This window comes from Haemaphysalis longicornis, unplaced genomic scaffold (assembly GCF_048455015.1).
Source record: "Haemaphysalis longicornis isolate Haplotype H1 unplaced genomic scaffold, Haemaphysalis longicornis Haplotype H1 scaffold_1, whole genome shotgun sequence".
NCBI classification, from domain to species: Eukaryota; Metazoa; Arthropoda; class Arachnida; order Ixodida; family Ixodidae; genus Haemaphysalis; species Haemaphysalis longicornis.
The window spans coordinates 356,930,922-356,948,531 of NW_027526203.1; the positions used below are offsets into that span (position 1 = coordinate 356,930,922).

At 50.4% G+C, this 17,610-nt stretch overlaps 1 long non-coding RNA gene across 1 annotated transcript; it reads left to right on the plus strand.

The window, feature by feature from the left end:
- The first annotated feature begins 1,432 nt into the window (after positions 1-1,432).
- On the plus strand, positions 1,433-16,872 carry LOC144170855 (uncharacterized). Its single transcript, XR_013322692.1, has 4 exons — positions 1,433-1,635; positions 6,608-6,805; positions 14,340-14,732; positions 16,664-16,872. It is a non-coding gene; the product is annotated as an uncharacterized LOC144170855 (long non-coding RNA).
- Positions 16,873-17,610: the final 738 nt, after the last annotated feature.

The following is a 17,610-nucleotide window of genomic DNA, read 5'->3' on the forward strand; positions in this document are numbered from 1 at the left end:
TAAATTCCCTTTCCGACAGACATACATACAGACAGACCAAAATTTCTGCGCTTAACTAGCCCAAGAAAGACTATCGTCTTTAATACTACATCAATTGCAGAAAACCGTCGCCCGCTGTTGCCCGCGCTACTATAGCTCCTGGCGGCATTTAAGAAATCAAATGGCAACAGCAACGAAAGGTTCCACGAGATAGGTTCCACGTTCCGCTTGGAACGCACGTGGAAAAGGGCAACATGGTTCTATAAACGTTGTAGTGGGGCGCCTCAATTCACGCGCGTCTCCTCCCTGCGTCAGCGCTCGCATGGAGGCACCCGGCCGGGAGCAGTGGAACGAGGTAAATTTAAATAGACTTGAGCCATAGCCTCCTGTACTATGCTTGAGCAAACCGCCAGCGTGTTTACCCTGGGAGGAGCGCGGCGGGACAGGCACAGCATAAGAGGTGAACGGAAAAGCGAAGGAGGCATTTACTTGGCAAATGTCGACGAAAGACTCGCGGAAATTCGCAACGAAAGGAGCAGACATGTGGGAATTTTTTATTACACAGTTCTCCTCGTGCCTGGTGACATCGTCTCCCCTGTCGCATGATATCTTTTGCTTGAATTAACAAAAGCGCACTCAGCAGATGTTGCGTATTGCTGGCTTAATTACGCGCTGCCTGGCTGGCTCTCCATCTCTTTCGTCAAGGGCGCTAAACATATTTCGGGCAAAAATTCCACCCTGCGCACAAAATTCCTGCTCACCGGGGAAGAAGGGGACGCTGCGAACGTCGGCGTTTCCTTCGTGTGCTGTAATTGTATAGTGAACTAGAATTCACTATAGTAATGGTGTTCGTTCGCGTCAGTGGTTTACAAGTCAAACTAGTTGCAAAGTTTTATGCATAAAAAAGCGTCAACGTAGTAGAAACCGAATTTAGGCTCCGAAATATTCTGTTTTATTTATACCAAAAAATATCTTACCAACGCCGCATATGCCAACATGGTATAGACAGTTCTGACGTGTTTCTTTTCTGCGTGGCAAAAAAAAAAAAAAAAAAAGATTGACGAGATTCTTCTTCTTTTTCTTCTTCATTTATTTATTTATTTATTTATTTATTTCCCTTTTGTGTTTTATTTTATTATTGACTAATTTCCAAACTCGATTCCTCAAACACAAGAAGAAAAAAACTTCCAAATTTTTCTAATTTTCCTCGACTAATCTACCTAGGCTGTTATGTCTTTCGGTTTAACGACTGATGGTTGGCCGATCCCCTGATTGGGTATGCGCCAGTAATTTGAAGGAACAACAACAACAATTTGTAAAGCGGTGGTGGGCGCTGATTGGCTGCGTCAAGACGACGTTGAGGACGTTACGTGCTCAGTGTGCCCTTGAAGCCACGAGCCGGTTCGGAACGCGAATTTCACACCGCGCTGGCAGCTGGCCTGTCGGGCGCCCCCACGGTGCCAGCTGACACACCGTGGCCGTGGACGGCCGTTGAAGCCGCCCGCCTCTTTGGAGCCCCTGTTCGAGATGGCTGCTGACCTGTCCAGGCGCCCCGACGGTGCCCGGTGGCAGTCAGCGGCCCGTCAACCCAACGTTGACAGGCCTGGGGAATAGGCGCACGGCGGACATGGACGATGCCGAGGTGGAAGCGCTGGGGTGAGTAGGCTTGGCTTTAAACGTGACTGAAGGCAGCAGGGGGAACGTTTCGGCTGCCATACACCGCGTTTATAACGCACCGTTTTTAAACGTCTGCTTTAAATTTTGCCGCAGGAATGGCATGTTTCATTAAAATGCAATGTGCCTGTTTTGTACCGCACACAGACGAAGCACAAGCAAAAGAACCAGCGAGTTGCGCGCCCGTTGACCCTTTATAAATATTCTCGCTTAGCGCCTAGTTAGCGCGTTCGTGCCGCCTCTTGCGTCATCCTCCGCGCCTCTCTCTTGCTGCTATTTGTGTGTGTTTCCCATCTGTGTTCGGCACAATTTTTAAGCGAAAATTATTACTGCATGTCAAACCTCGTTTGACATGCAGTATTACAGCATGTCTTTCCTCGCGGCGTCAATCTGACCTTCAAGCTCAGTGAATGTCAAGCCAACGCCTGATGCGCTTGCGGGTTGATGCGCTTCGAGGGTTGCGGAGAGGCGGAAAGGGGGAAAGAGTAGGTGCGCGTGCCATCGGAGAATGATACAAGGAGGCGCTGGCTGCATCCAAGCTCACCGCGTGTTCGTGCCTACAGCGGTGTGCGTCCGTTTTAGGGGCGAAGCTCCTTAAGTCATGGGTCTGTCCATCCCTTGTGTCTCGTGGTACGTGACCGCCGCATGCTTTCGGACATGTCGCAAAGTGGGCCGCGTTGCACGCGCAAGAACCGGCTGCAACCGGCAGCGCAAACTCGGCAGCGGGAGCGCGAGCTTGTCTGTGTTCGCCAACGGAGGCGCGAGCGCACGTGCACTGCGAGGGGGAGATCACGCAAGAGATCACGCCACGAACGCAGGCAGTCGTTCTCGGAGATCGAACGAGACGCAAGGACCTTTGCTCGTTTCCTCTCGTCTTGTTCGGGCACAAGTTCGCCCTAAATAAAAGTTCTTTCTTTACCGTTGTGTCCCATCCTACGTGACAAATTGTGGTGGAGGTGCGGGGTAGTCCTCGATGGCGCGGGGTCTTTCACCAGGTCTGGGCCTGGGAGCATTGACTCCGAAAATAAAAGTTGATTTGTACAATGTACGCACACAGTCTTACGTCTTTCTTAATGATGTAATGGGCGAACTTTCACGGGAGAGTTACGGTTACCGATGATCTCCCCCTCTCGAGCTTCGCCCCACTTATCATCATTCATTCCGTGAATATGGCGTGATTTTTTTTTGTCAATTGTGTGTGCGTTCACCGCCGGCTCTCGCACTAAAACCGAGCTCTCTCTCGACAAACGTCATTCAACCGCGTTCAACCAAGGCAAAATTTATGGCTACGGTTCCATATAAGCATTGTATAGGAGACGCAGTACTCTTTATCAGGGGTGACCACCGTCAACGCTCGAGACAAAATTTGCTGATTCCTTTCGCCTTAATTGCGTGCCGCCGGAATGGAGTGCGCTAAAAAGCTTCCCTGGCCGCCCACCTACACAGAGTGAAATGTGTCCTCATTTTTATGGTTGGAGGTTTACTCCCGTATTTTGCCGTGAAGCTAGCTCGAGTTTGCTTCGGTGTTGTAAAATGGCACCCTCCTTGAAATAACGGGTCCCAGGTCCCAGCTTGGATAGCCTGCAAAAGGCGTCGCAGATCAGAGTTCGCCAACCCTGCATCCATAGAGGTTTCGTGCCCGCTTAATAGGTCGGTTCCATTTAAGCTTTGCGGGTATCCCACTTCAATAACCCACCGACGAGGAGAATAGAATTACCGTGGTTTCGAGATAAGTTATAGCCAAGTTTGACCTAACGTAAACGAGTCTCCAGGACGTTATTTTCAGCATTACTTGTCGACACCGTTATACCTTATGGCGAATTCTGTCTGGCAGTCTGGCTGCAGCTTTCTACCTGCTGTGTAGCCAGCGAGCATACCCCCTCCCCCCCCCCCCCCCCCTTCCCCCCGCTTACCTTTCCAAACCTTAGGCGTGCTTTGAAGCTACGAATAGTATAGCGCTTGCACCGCCTTACCCTCAGCACATTAGTCTGGCTCCGCCCCCAGTATGTCCTCACCCTACCGCAGTGGCTAAGGTGTTGTGCTACTGAATTCACGCACGCGGAATCGATCCTGGCTGCGGTGGCTGCTTTTCAGATGAAGGAGAAAAGCGAAAAAGTCCCTGTATCGATATTTCGGCGGGTGTTAAAGATCCCTAAATGGTAAAAAGTAATCCGGAGCCCACCACTATGGCGTGCCTCATAGCCCAGGTGAAGCTTCGGCGCGTTCAACTCCGAAATTTTCAGCATAGCCCGACTTTTGATACCGCTTCCATCCCATAGTTCCTTGGGGTGCACAGAACATTTGTTTCGGATAATGCCTCGGTTTAAACAGGCAAATTAGTTGACAAACTTTTGGCACACTCGTTGAGCTCAATGCGACTTGATCAAAATATCCGCGGGTGGCTCGCTGTTTCGGCGTAGGCCTCATCCATGGTCCCTGCCCAGGGGAAACTAACGGCTTAATAACTGGTACTTCTAATGAAATATCGCACATTTAGTAACTTTTTTTGCTTTTGTTCCACGACACAGTGCTTTGTTAATTATGCTTGATATTTAAAGCTAAGGCATCTGTTTCGTTTCCATCCAACGTTTATCACGAAGCGAATGCGCATGTCGCGAATTAACGGGTAACCTCCATGGAACGGAAAAATTAAAGCAGTTCCACTCAACGTGAAAGCTGTCAAGTGCGGAGCAGTCATTCTCCAGAGGGGCTGTGGCGTCCTCTCTTGACCGCCTGACGTAGATACCGAAATAGTCGAGAGGGCAGCGCAGCCCCTGAAAAGGCCTATAAAGAGACACTGGATTGAATTTTCCCTAATTTGGGGTAATTAATGCGTTAATTCACGATATTTTCCTATTTTATATTATTGGGTACATATTTTCGGCCCAGAAACGCAGCCTCCGTTGCAACGGCGGAGCCCAGAGATCCCCCTCAACACTGTGCATATAAGGAATGTGTGTCTGTGTGGCGCAGTGGGTTTGACATCGGATTCGTAACGCGAGGGATCCAGGCTCGATTTCGGCCAGGTGAAGCGTGATCTTTTCGAAGTCTCTGTTTGGGTGTGTGACGTCGCGCAAGTACGGTGGCTAGATACCGCGACCCCGGAACAGCTATACGACGACGCCCGTCGACGGCCCCGCTGTGGTCGACGGGCGTGTGGTCGACGGGCGTACCCTGAAGCCAACGTTTCTCTAGTAACGTTGTTTGAGGCTGCACCCCGTGGTCCATGCTACCGACAATCATGGTTTTCTACTTCGGCTCTGCGCTGTGGTCGGGCTCCCAGCACACGTCCAGCAGACGACCGTTTGGCGTTGATTTTTTCCCGGGTAGCGCTGCTTTTCCCTCCCCTTTTCTGTATACCACGTCCACAAAAATGGACAGGAATAATCGTCTGCTGCTTTCCGCGCGACTGGTGGCATATGTCGCAATAAAACAAAAGTTTTTTTGGCCCTCTACGGCGTCGTTAGCAAGGAGATGGGCTTTTCTATGGCGGATCGCCGGCGACCCAGGTTTTTGCGGCGCCGACGGCGGCGAGGCCACGGAACGGCGTCGTTCGATACTTTTTCGCCGTTTTTTTGTGCATGGAGGTTAAGCCGACCGAGGTTGCGCAGTGCTGCTATATAGATGTAGAAAGTACAGCCGGTGCGGTGATTTGTATAGCGGGTAGAAATAGAAAGTTTGACGGGGCATTTGACCGACATTCGACTGGAAAGAAAAAAGGCTTACCGCGCGTGGTAGTGCATGCATGAACCGCCTGTTTGGTGCATAGTGTTTACTTAGTGGAGCTTGTTTTTAAGTACCTGCTCAGAAAAAATCAAATCCTCTTTCTTAAGAGGAAGATGGTTGAAACTCGAAGCTTTCCCCCTTGCAACCTAAGTCGAAGTCAAAAGATGAAACTCCAAACTGCTTCGACCGCGTCAAAATGGCGCGATCGGATAGACGACGGCTTCATAACGCGAGGGACCCATGCTTTATTGCGTCCTCGGGAAGGGTTATTTTCTTGAGGCGCTTGATGTGCCTTCGCTTATCATCATCATTCTTTTGCGAAACATTGTGTAAAGTTCGGTTTCCTCCAGTGACTTTTGGTGCGACATCGAGCACCGTCAGTAATGCATAGAAGTCTTCGTTTTAATATTCCTCGGATAAATTTATTCTACTTTAGCGGTCCATACCTCACTGTTTTGTTCAAAAAACGTTTCAATGAGCTCACCTAATTTTTTTCACCATCCACAATTTGGTGTTGGTTGTGGGGTGGAAAGATTTATAGACTGACGAGACATTTTCGGCGCCTTAAACAGGTATGAGCTAAGGCAAAGTCTACATTGTTTTAACACCTTGTATCCCATTAAATTTAATGTCAGCTGAGACGAAGTCACCGCATAAAGACCTCTGCTACTGCGATAGTAACTTATGGAGGAGCAATCGTCATGCCTTGCTGGAGTACTCGGCTTGCATAGTTCTGCATAGCGTTAGGCAGGTTGCTTTATTGCGATATCACAAGAGGCGCACTTCTCACGGAAATAAATCTACAAGGCAAGATAACGGAAAGTTTGCTTTTCAACTGGAGCTCTTCGCATTCCCATGCGTATAGAGCCTTTCACTACATTGCAGCTGGATGACCCGAAGGGCTGGTATGCGTGACTCAGGCATGCGCAACCATTTGTTTGCCCGTGTCCATAACGATACTGACTGAGTACAGTGGGAAGGTGTAACCCCAAAGTAATCACACAAGTGCTGAGTCTCATAGAAAAGTTTTTTTGTAATTGTGACTGTTTTAGGAGTGGTGCAGCAGGCATCATCGTCTTGTTATTTTCTCCCTGAAGATGAGGAAACATCTTTGATTACAGCAGCAAGGCAGTGTTTGAAACCATATTTTGTTCTTACTGTCCAAGCACATGAAAGAGACAACAATTATTAAGAAGTTTGCCAGGAAATTTGGCGTTCTGACCTGCAGGCTCGTGCGCGGGAGATCGAGGTGGCCGGTGCGGCGGCGCTGACTAACCCGCCAGAGCGCACCGAGGATCATGTTGAGACTCCTGTCCGAAATGTACGGACGGGAGGAAAACGGCGCCAGCGCATGATCGCCACCATCGAGCGGCTCCCCACCGGAGTGCGCGAAATACGCGGACAACCGAGCCTACCGCTGCCATTGGTAAGTCCGTAACTACCCAGCCTTACTGAAGCCTTCGTTTTGAAGCTTTTCGTTATAGCTGACATCAGAATGCGCTGCGTAGGTTTACACCATTGGCGAATGCCGACAGCATACCCACTTATTCTGCTTGCAATCAATGGCGGACATTACGTAATTTCCTTTCTGGGTACCTGCTTCGTTGGACAAAGGTGCAGACAACGCAGTTCGTTGCAATATTAGTTGTTCTACTAACTGGGCTGATGAGCATGTAATGTAATGTACAGTAGTATCTTCTAAGTAATGTTACAACTGCTCAGCTGTAACAAGATTCTTGTTTTAGAGAACAGCTGTCCAGCTGCTCCGTTCGTGCGTTGAGCTGCGTAGGTGTCGCCGACCCCGAAACCGATCGAATGGTCATTGGACGAGGGGTAGGATGAAAGCGAGCGAACGTGGGACGCAGCGGAGAGTGGATGATGGGATGGACAAGAGACCGCGACGAGGAGAGAGAAACGCCTTTGTTGAGTCCTGTGGGTTAGTGGTGCGTGGTGGCGGCCGGTTAAAGTCAGGCGGGGACAGTAGGAGCCGTAGTGACCAGGAGTGTTTGGACTTCCAGGTCCGAGCTGCGCAGCGCACCCTACCACTGCTCATCACTAGTTATATACGGGAGCGGATCTTGCGGGCACGTCCACATAGTGGACAAGTGTGGCCGGGTCGCCACAAAGGAGGCAGTTCGGTGAGGGATACTGAGTGAAATAGATGCGGTGGAGTACTGCCCGGCAAAAGGGGGTATTGGTTTGCATGAGACATCAGAGGCGTTCCTAATAGTTGGTGAGCCGTGGATGGGCGAGGGAATGACGTCGGGCGAGACGGTAATGCACGAAGATGTCACGATAGGTAATTAGTCAGTCCCTAGAGGCTCGGGAACCATGGTGCGGGTGAGGCTAGCCCCGGCACGGATAGTCCTCATGCCACATTTTAGGCTACCACGTTCCCTCCCAGACCAGTGTGCGCCGTTGTCCGAGTGAGTTCAACCTGAGAGGTCGGGGGATTTTTGAAGGGAATTTTGAACGCCAAGGGGGAAATGGACCCACGGGCAAAATTTTGGATGGCGTTTTACAAATCTGTTATTTTAATTGTTGGAGTAGGCCGCGTTGGTAACGCGAGTGCTATTGCAGCCTCCTACGCCGCCGCTGGGGAGGAGGTACTCACAGTGAAAGAGGTAACAGACGGCTATCCGGGCCGTTGGTGGCTGCGAGGGCGTAGCCATCGTGATGGCCGCATTCTGGCGCGTCAACATACGTATCGTCTGGGCCGACGGACATTTCTTCGCCAGTGCTTGCGCTTACTCCTCCCTGCGAGCTCTGTGGTACTCGATCGGGGTGCATGTTCCGTGGGAGGTGTCGAACACGGCGCCAGGGATGGCTGGCCCGTGGAGCTTCGGCTCGGAGATCTCTGGGGCCCGGAGACCCGAACGGTTTAGAATGTGCTGACCAGTAGTAGTAGTGGGAAGTCGGCGGAGGTGGTTGAAGTGATGTGCCTCAATAAGCCAGAGCCGTATTGTAGATCCCTAGGCGGTCAAGTCTGGCAGTGGGGGCGCTCTGTGACCGCAGCGAGGAAAACACATAAGGAGTGCTGCGAACGGGGAAACACTGCAATGCATGAGCGGAGGCCTGTCCGCGGGGGGCAAGGAGCTGGCGCCAGGGCATTGCGCCGTCCTTCGCTCGCCGACCGAAGGTCTTTAGGCGGCAACTGCTGGGAAACGCACCCACGCAACACCCACGCGGCCCCTTTTGGAATCTACCAACATCTGTTCACGCCAGACTCCGTTCAGTTTGCGATGTGCCGTTAACACGCCAGCCACACCACTCGTGGACGAGTGGTCTCTTATTGTACATACATCAATGCCCCTCGCAACTTCATTGGCTCGATATAACGCAAAATCAAATCAGCTGAATAGCCCCGCTGTAATTTCGCATTATGTATATAGTAGCCATCAGCGGAGTTTTTCGGATGTATGTTACTTACTCCGTCCTGTTCAATGAAAAAAGTTAGCCGACATTCCCTTTTGAGTAACTTCCTTTCTGTCTCATGCGACTTCTTCAAACGTGCTGTTTCTTTCGTTCCTGAAGTTTTGGCTAACTGTTTCAAGCTTGGGTGTACTGTAAAAATGACAAACGTTTTCGTAGAAGTTAGGGCTTTGGGGGAGGGGAGTAGCGTCTGGAGCACTTGACATGAGCGCAATCCATAAGTGCACTTGTACAAAAGCACCGTTACATTGCCGTGTAATGCTTAACCCTTTTCACCATGAACTTTAACCGAGGTATGGCATGGAGGGAGGGTGGGTTCTGGAGTTACCTACACACGAATTGGCCTCCCCGCCGTCGTCATTATGACGACGAAGGTGGGTCATTATCGTCGATCATGAGGTGGAGGGTACTCACGGGCGACGGAGTGTGGGTTAACAGGAAAATAATACAGCGAAAGAATTGGCTGGTGATTACAATACTCCCTAATCCGATATTTGGGCGCAGCAGCAGTGCGCTGAGGCAGCACTGACTCGTGGGTTCTCTCGACGGCAGCGATAGTGAGTCTGCGTCGGCGGCGCGAAGTGCGTCTCAGGAAGGGACCGCGAACTGCGTCTAAGGAATCCAACGCACATCATCGTCACGCGCACGCCCCCTCATGCTTTCCCCGAACGTCGCGCCGCAGAGCGCCTCGTGCGGGCACAGCATACTGCCTCGTCCCCTCCCCACCGAACACTTTCGGAGAGCGCCGGCTCGCGCCGCCACGGCGAACCGCCCTGCCCTCCCAATTTCGCAACACTCTCCTCCTTTGCTTCCTTTAGTCGTTCGCTTTTTCTTTCACTCGTCGGTCTTGCCATCGTTCACTTGGTAACGACGACGGCGATGCGACTAAGCCCCGAGACGGGCGACAAATGGCTGCGGCCTAAAAGAAAAGGGCGAGAGAGAGAGAGAGCGATAACACCACAGCGCAGAGTAAAAGTTAGCCCCTTGCAAAAACAGCGAAGGCCAGTGACAGAGAAGGCGAAGTTGCAGCTGTAGGACACAATGAAATAGCTGAACCTATAAGTTGTGACCACGGGGTGAGTAAATGACGAGCTGCAAGGATGGGGGGCAGGGATCGGTAAAGAGATAAGGAAAGAGGTGAGCGAACTTACAGGGATTACTGAAAATGTACCGATTCTAGTCTGCCCGGTGGCCGAGGTTCAGAACAAGTGAACCACGTTGAAAGGGCTGTGGTTGTTTGCGGCAAAGAGGGAAATTTGGACGCCGGGTGAGATGAATTTCGTTGTGGTTAATCTGCACCATGGCTGGCAACATTCAGGCTGCGAGATAAATTTTAGCGAGCTGAACCTCTCGCGGCTCGGGCATGAGCTTTTTCATAGCAGTGTCAAAGCAGCCAGGAAAGTGGCCTAAATACCGTAAATCAGGAAATGATGACTCGTGGAAGCAGTAACGCACCCGAGCAAATACTAAAGTAGTGACAACGAACGTTGGCATTAGAATTGGCTTTAGAATTGTGCAGAGTTGACGTAAGCAGGAAAAACAGCTAGGGATTCAAATACATCTTGAAAGAAGGGAAACTCACGGGTAAAGCCATGGAAAGATGAAATGCGAACACGAAAATATGAACCAGAGCATCAAAATTGAAAAATACTATTCGTGGATGTCCAATAATGGCGCGCTATCGTTATATATAAGAAGCCACCTTTCCAAACATTGTTACTATAATTTAACCACGTATCAATTTGACTCGCACGGATGAAATCTCGCTATTTGTGCGTTCCGGTTCAGATTTCCGTGTTCTCGTTTCATTTGTCCATGACTGCACAACCCCTAACCGAAACTCATGTATGAGATAAGGAACAGCCACCGTATGGGAAGGGTGCAACAAAACGGCGGGGGGAGTAGGAAAGGCGGAGGCGTTTCCAGACTCCTTATGCAAGGAGGGGGGGGGGGGTGGAACGTGGATTGGCTAAGTTAGATGCATGCAGGGCAGTAGGATTCATTTATGGGTTTGCGACAGTTGGTAGAACGGCAACATGACTAGGAGATGGGTATATTCGGAGAGGAAAGGGCTGTAGAACAGAAAATATTTGGCAGTCTGCACTGATATAAATTCAAAGAGGCCACCAGGTAACATACTGGTAGGCGGCATGTCCTCATTGGGTATCTGCACAGAGATAAAGATTACAACGGTTCCCTAGTGCTAGATATCTGTGAAAAGGGAAAAGTAGAGCCTCGTGATAGCTAAACGGCGAAGCGACAGGCAGGTCGTTTTAATGGTGGAGATAGGCGAAAAACAAAGGTGCTCGTGTGTCCACTTTTCGGCGTATGTTGAAGATCTGCAGGTGGTCGCATTTGGACGGGAGCCATTCACTACGGCGCGCCTCGTAGCCCAGGTGCAGCTTCGGCACCGCTTACACGTTGCAGTCGGATCTCCCGACTGCAACGTGTTCTCTTGCACCCATTACCTCTGCAAGCGTCGTCGGACTTCCCGATTTGCCATCTTTGCAATGTGCGGACCCGTATTGTGGCCTCATCCTTGATAGGTTGACCGGCCGCGTCTCACCTCCGAACAGCCGTGCTCGCCGTCAACTGCAAAATTTCCAGCTACACCAAAGCGTGCTTTACCGGCGCAATTATCATCCTACTGGACACAGGTGGGTCCCTGTCGTCCCTCGTTCCCTCCGCCAATCAATTTTGGAACTGTGTCACGACGCAGCGACCGCTGGGCATCTTGGCTTCGAAAAGACGTACGACCGAATTCGTAGTCGCTACTTCTGGCCTGGCCTCTCGGCGAGTGTGGCTAAATACCTCAGATCGTACTTTTCTTGCCCGCAACGTAAGCGACTGACCACCATGCGCTTTTACAACTCCACCTGCCGGCTTGCTGCAGCCTCTGCCCTGTCCGGTTGCGCCCTTCGAGACCATTGGGACTTGTATGGGCCTTTGCCTTGGACGCAGTCGGGATACCGGTGGATTGTTACGGCTGTGGACCACTTGACTCGATACGCCGAAACAGCGCCATTACGCTCCGGTACAGCTATAGAAGTGGCCGACATTGTCTTGCGTCACATAATTTTGTGCCATGAAGCACCACGCGTCATCCTCAGCGATCGCGGCAGGACTTTCCTTTCCAGTGTACTTCAAGAGCTTCTACGTGCTTCCAACATCATTCACAAAACAACCTCTGGCTATCAACCCCAGACGAACAATTTAACCGAAAGATTTCATAGAACCCTCTCGGACATGATTTCCATGTACATAAGCCCTGAACATTGTAATTGGGACCTCATCCTCCCATTTGTAGCCTTTGCCTACAATACTGCAGTACAACGAACAACTGGATTTTCCCCGTTCTTTCTCGTATTTGGCCTCTCACCTTCCGCTATATTCGACCTTCTCTTCACCTGTTTCTTCTGATACACCACTTCACGAGCAGTATATTCCAATCCTCGCCTACTGCCGCCAGTTGGCTCGGTCCCGCACTGAAGCTCATCAGGAAGTCCGCAAAGTTCGGTACGACTCGTCCCAGTTCGCTTTCGACCGGGAGAAGAGGTGCTTCTTTGGACCCCTGTTCGAAATCCTGTCCTTTGTGAAAAAATTCTGCACCGCTTTATGGGTCCCTACCTAATCGTCGAAGAAACCTCCCGGTGAATTACTGAGTCACTCCAGTGGATCCTTACCCAGATCGCCGCCGTCGTGGCACGGAAATGGTTCATGTATCACGTCTGAAGCCGTCCCAGCGCCGTTCCCCAGCCTGACTTGCGGCCCGGAGGCCGCTTCCACCGGTGTAGGGGGGGGGGGGGGGGGATTGAGCATTCTTGACCACAATCCCGGCGGTGGAGAATTCCGGTGGAAAATTCCTGCACTTCGTCTCCATCTGTACATACACATCAGCACCAGCCCATGCGGCAGTGTTTCATCATCTATGGACATGATCGTGTGTTTGGGGCTCTTGCTGCTAGAACGCCTCAATAATTGGGCACTCTCATTACATTTCAATCATCATTACAGACGGAATACCTAAACGCTTTGGAAAAATTCTCCCATCCACCATGAATGACGCTCAAATTACATGGACACCTGGCCGCGAGGGTTTGGAAGGGATCGAGGCCTGACCAAAAAGCAGGCGAACTCGCATACCGTGGTCCTTTCGACCATTCATGGCTGCCGCAGTCCCCTCCCCGAAAAAAATGGGAGAACTTCTCCTCTTTCTAAGCCTATGAACCCAATCGTTCGCGTGCCACAAGAGGCTCTCAAGGATGAAGAATCAGAAAGTCTGCGCAGGATACAAACCAATATATATATTCAGAAATATAGATGTATGAATATTATTGGTAAGAAACATCCGACGGTAACTGAAAACTGCTAAATGCGCAAAACATGCACCCTTTTACACGCAAGTTAGCCATGTCCAAGGGTATGTTCATGGGAGAACAACTCAAACATCGCATATATCACTTCTGTAGAGATATGGGAGACAGCTTTGACCATCTTGTCGCGTCAAGATCAACGGGAGCTGATTGAGAGGGCAGGGAACGAGCTGCTGCATCCGGGGTTCTGGATGTAGGGCCCCGCTCTGCCCAAACTCCCACCATTTCTTACTGAACCTGTCTTGTTTCTATCCTTCACTAAGCAAAAACCAAAATGTTCAGACCGACCACTACATAAGGTAATAAGCACTTTAGACCACTGAAAGTGTCGTCCTCTCGCTGAACCTGACCAACACCAAGCAGTCGCGACATTTCACTCCCGCATGTTAAGCCACTGAAGCGTAGATGTGGTCTGTCTTTCCTGTGCCACGGCGATTTAAAACCGTTGAGGCTAATCTTACTCTCTTGGCTGACCTTGACTGCTCGGAAAGCAGAAATCGGAAGTGCAACGACTCTTTTGTAAAACGATCCTTCGGAGTCGAAGTAGTGCTATCGCGTCGCGCATCTTAAGACCTAAACATAGATGTCGCTGCAACTTTCTTTACGCCATGAAATTCCTTCACCTACCTAACCCAATATCAGGCTTTCGTGTGGCCACTTTAAGCCCTGATGTGAAATACAGAATGCTGTTGACATTCTCCAAGTTTTGGTAATTGATTCTTGGGTGCACACGCTAACTTCTCGATTGTGATCCGGTGCTTTCTGTGCAATGTTTTCTGTGCAAGTGTCATGGCCCGCAACAAAGCACGAAAGGCTGAGGGCAAAAATGTATCCCGCCCTTCGTCCTTTGTCAGAGCCAGAAGAGCACACTTTGGTGCCCCAGGGGCTGGCTCACTCGTACGTCGAGGCTAATCTGGTGTGCCCCGCCCTATACCTACTGCACACCACGACACTTGTTGGCGGATCCACCCCGAATGGGTAGTATCTGCCAGAAGCCGTCCAGACGCCGACTCATCTCCTGGCTTACTTGCTCCAAAAACTAGTCTCAAAATGTGCTGCCCCTGACCTACTCGGGGCAGGGGCAGCACATTTTGACTACATATGTTTGCAGTGTTAATGCAACAGCCCGAAACTCCCCCACTTTTCCTTACGCAGGCGAGCAAGGCGACGAATGTCAGCGAAGGCGAACAGTACGCTGTGCCGTTCACGGGCGGTTTCGCCACCGTCGACAGGTACTGGCAATGAATAAGGCGAACAGTGCGCTGTGCCGTTCACGGGCGGTTTCGCCACCGTCGACAAGTACTGCCGACAAGTGTCAGCGCAGTCGAACACTACGCTGTGCCGTTCACGGGCGGTTTCACCACCGTCGACAGGATTTTCATGGTACTGTACCAGGTTCACGTGTTCCTGGCCGAGGAGTACAACTTGACAGGCCGGGGTCGGCCCCAGGGCGGTGCCGTAACCCTCATGGAACAGCACCATCGCTCCCGACAGGGCCGAGGCTCCTCCACAAGGCAACAACGACTGCCGCCTGAGCGGCATTTACGCGTAAGACTCTGAGCATGTATTAAGTGACGTCGCTGTTTTTTGAACGCTTTGTCCACTAATGTGAACAATCACCAAGTAGTCCGTTCTGCTTGGAGAAGCACTTTCGAAGTCGGTATAGAGCGATCTGGACACTGTGAACGGAGGATGAGGAGTAACTTTTATTTGGACCAATAATTAGTGACCCATGGCCATTGGAGCTTAGTTCAGAAGTCCCTCCCTTTTAACAAGCTCAAGCTGATCGCTGGGGTGCAGACAAAGGCGTCGTTTTTTACACTGGAGCAGTATTTTTCTTCAATGTCTAAATAAAGTCAAAGCGGTATGCGGAAGTCTGAAGTTCCCCATTCTTCGGAAAAGCGGGGCTATCCCGTACAGAATGTGACCGCAGGTTTAAAGAGCAGAAACAACAATGTCGGAATTTGGGTTAAGGTAAAGAAAATCACTTCGATAAAGAAAATCACTTCGATAAAGAAAATCGATAAAGATTCGATAAAGAAAATCACTTAGTTTAAAACGATCCAGAGTAGGAGCCGAGTGCGTTACCGCCACGCTACATCCCACGCTGCCAGTGGCGGAACACCAGTTGACCCAGTGCGTACGTCGCTGGCATCATGTCGTTAAGGCATAAAGTTGGGCTAGTTGGTTATCTGACTGCATTTTACTAGCGAAAAATAGACGCGGACGAAGAAGTACACAGGACACTCGCTAGACTACAACTCTAGCGCTAGACTACAACTCTAGTTGTAGTCTAGCGAGTGTCCTGTGTTTTTCTTCGTCCGCGTCTATTTTTCACAGGACACTCGCTAGACCACAACTCTAGCGTTAGACTACAACTCTAGTTGTAGTCTAGCCAGTGTCCTGTGCACTTCTTCGTCCGCGTCTATTTTTCGCTAGTAAAATGCATCATGTCGTGTGTCATAAGAATATGACGGCGCGTGAGTACAACCGGTGCCCCAGGCCTTGTACGACTATAATTATGGGAAGCTGTCATCAGGTGTCGCCATTATGCCGGTCAGTCAATTTGCTCAAAAAGATTGACAGACGGAAGTGAATATACGGAAACATGATCTAGAAATAATGAAGCCTTCGGTAAGTGCCACCGGGAGAAGCCATAATACTTTCGCATTCCACGTAAACTGTCTGGCAGGGGTCGTGAAGAAAACACGAATTTGAATGAAGTAGTCGTTGCTGAATCGCTCAACTCCATTGCAGCTATGGGAGACGTTTGCTAGCAAAAAAGAAACACATGAAATATAAAAAAATTGCAAATTTCGCGTTACAGTGACGTATTATAGGCAAGAGTGACGTAATATTGGCCAGAATTAGGAACAGTTATGAGCGTGTAGACTGCACGTTAGAATTTCAGTGATACGATCGAATGGAACTAGCAATTCCAAGTCGTGCTTCTTGGCGTAGGCCTATATAGGTCGACGGCTGCCAATTGAAAAAAAAACAAGTTCCTGTGGGGTCGTAGAGAAATCGCCAGAAAGTGGCTAGGAATATCTCGCCACCTGCCAGTGGTTCATACATTTTCTTTAATATCTCGCTTATTTGTTTGAGGTTTGCTATAAAATTGGTATCACTGTTGTCGTTACAAAGCAGTTTTTTTTAATGAACCAAGCTTGTATTTTGTCTTCGTGGCTCTCTTCATGTGCCCCGACGAATTTTCTCGTAATGCTGACTGCGTTATTCGGGTGGGCGTGTTTCTGTGCTTGCGGCTTCGTCCGCAGAATAGGTGGCATCGTGATGCCGCTTCTCATTACGCGCACGTGGCTAGTGACAGGGAAGAATAAATTTTACTGCTTCTGGTTCATGTTGGAGGATATTGTTACTTTGTTATCAAATACCCGTGCAACGCTCTCAGTATTCTGCAATCCGATTGAAATCTTGCCACTTTTTTCCCTCCCCCCCCCTCTCCCCCTTAATGCCTGCAGTGGACGTGCCATCAGCACCATCCTCTTCATCAGAGACGAGACACCAGAGCCTTATTCCTCAGATTCAGATGTGGGACCTCTTCCACAGCAAAGAAGGACCCCCAGAACAGCGCCTACTTAGCTCCCGGGGCCAAACTGCCCCGCCACCAGACCCAACGTGCGACAAGATCCACGAGTGAAAAGGGTTCGAAGACGCGAAACACACTGACGCAAGAACATACAAGCACGACAGACAAGGTGCCTTGTCTGTAGTGCTTGTTTGTTCTTGTGTCGGCGTTTTTCGCGCCTTCAAACCTGGTAAAAATTAGAGCGCGACTACAACGACAACAGAAAGACGACAAACACAAGCGCTTGTGTTTGTCGTCTTTCTGTTGTCGTTGTAGTCGCGCTCTAATTTTTTCCAAATATGCACCAACTTGCACAACAGTGTGTTCTACTGAAGTACAAATCGAACCAACCCGTCCACATCAAGCTCTTGCTAGTCAAAACCCACCACGATGGTGCACACTTGTACTGTATGTCTGTCTCCAAACATACCAGCAGCCCCTCAGAAGGCGTGCCCTCTCTCCGAAGGCATTCTGTCTCCTATTCCGTCAGACGACGCATGCCTGGGCACTCAATCTTGATCCGAGTATGCCCCGAGCACTGACGGAGAATCCGAAGCGAACCGACTCCCGGCAACGCCCACTCCGAGGAATTCCAGAGCTCAACCCGTACTTCGATCAGCGCGGGCAATTTCTCACCGGGCCTTTGGAATTGCCTCCCACCAAACGCCTCAGCAAACTCCGTACACATCTAGGTGAAGTGTGACTCCTCCCACAGCCTTGGCTACACCCACCCATACAGCAGGCCCCAACCATACAGCAGGCCCCAAAACTCGTCCCCCACTTGATGCGCAGCCTACGACAGTGGATGGAGGTCTGCCCAGCGATGTTAAAATGTTGTCA